The sequence below is a fragment of the Notothenia coriiceps genome, unplaced genomic scaffold (assembly GCF_000735185.1).
Source record: "Notothenia coriiceps isolate Sejong01 unplaced genomic scaffold, NC01 NC01_scaffold00004483, whole genome shotgun sequence".
NCBI classification, from domain to species: domain Eukaryota; kingdom Metazoa; phylum Chordata; class Actinopteri; order Perciformes; family Nototheniidae; genus Notothenia; species Notothenia coriiceps.
Genome location: NW_011337184.1, coordinates 742,980 through 744,716, shown reverse-complemented (window position 1 = coordinate 744,716; position 1,737 = coordinate 742,980).

Below are 1,737 nucleotides of genomic sequence, written 5' to 3'. Positions count from 1 at the left end.
ACTTACATAGTCAATACTGTGGACAATCCCCGCAGGAGCAATTTGGAGTGAAGTGTCTTGCCCAGGGACACAACCACATGCTGATTGCAGTGGGGTTTGAACCTGTGACCCCCTGATCTAAATAGCAGTGCACTAGTCCACTGCGCCACACGCCTCCCTAATAAATAAAATTAATAGAAGATTTATTATATTATTCCGTTGTTTTGCTGATGAACGCTCAACTCTTACTTTATGTATACAAACTTTGCAACTTCCGGGAAGTCTTCACTTTAGCATTATATCCTGTTAGATATTTTGTGGGATATAATGAGCAAGTATTTTTTAAGTTATGGTCCATACAGATGTTTTTGTGAGGTCACAGTGAAATCTAACCCCTCAAATCTAAACAAATATAAAGTTTGTATAAGCACAGATGCTTTCTTTGCCTTCACTCCGTACATTAAGTGCATTATAAACGAACTGCTCATGTACATTTGTGATTATTTGTCCGCTCCTGTGGGGGGTTGTTTTTCCATTTCCGTCACATTAAATTATTCCGGGATGAGATTTAGTTGAATATGATCTGTCATCAGTTAATATGAATAAACCTCCTCTTCCTCTTGTATTTCCTGTTGTAGATATGATCAGTTATGTGACTTTAACCCCTGCTACTTTCCTTCTGGACTTTTTGTAGCCATTAAGATATGTCTTCAGTTTTCCAGAACAACACCAACACTTGTTTATGCAATCATGATAAAGCCCTTCTTGGTTTAACACGCAGTTTATTTATATAGCAATAAATCTGTTTCAGAGACGGTATATCCTCTCCAGACAAATTTACTTAAAATAATCTGACGCAGTGACAGACAGTCTGAGGTTTGTTTCTGTCAACTCCCAGCATCCTTTTGGAGAGGGTCCCGCCCTCTGGGTTACAGAGGTGTGCCGTGTAATTTAACACGCTAATGACACGCTCCTCAAAACGGTCGTCATTAAAGTCATACATCTTCAGTCTTAAAAAGGATTTAGATTGGATTATATTATATTAAAAAAATAACGTTTTGTTATATTTTTTCAAACATTTGAATACCTTTAAAAACAAAGTGTTTTCTATAAAAATATATTAAATTGTTAAGTTATTTAACTCTTTTTTTGTTTGTCCTCTTTTGGCCTGCCATACACTTTAAATAAGCTATAATAAATGTAAAAAAAATATATAATGCTAAAACATTGAGAATTTAAAACATCTTAAACTTGCAATTTTGATTTGATCTATGTTCTTATAGACTTTAATTGACTTAAAAAACAAGTGACATTTTTCAGCTGTAAACGTTCAGCGCCTCCCGTTCTCCTCTGCTTGCAGTCTGTAATTAAAATGATAATGAACGTGTTGTAAATGCAGCGTGACGTCAGCACTGACTCTGGGTTCAACCTGAAAACTCAGCTGGATTATCCTCCGCCTGAATTGCACACACACTCCTCACTCTGTGTGTGAAGGAATTCTGATGCAAAACCAACTGGATCTATCTGCAGCACAATTTGCATTTTAATACGCAGAGTTCATTTCCAACGTGTCTATTAATCCATTTGGAACAAACAAGAGTCTGAAAAGCTTCCAGAGTGGGTTTTAAACAACCTGCACAATAAAGAGGATTTTCTCTCGATATGTATATGCAACAGCGGCTATTTTTAGGACAGTGTTATTGGAGAAATCATCGAAACAGAAGCAAAGCAGAGATTAACGTTTATCAAGATCAAGAA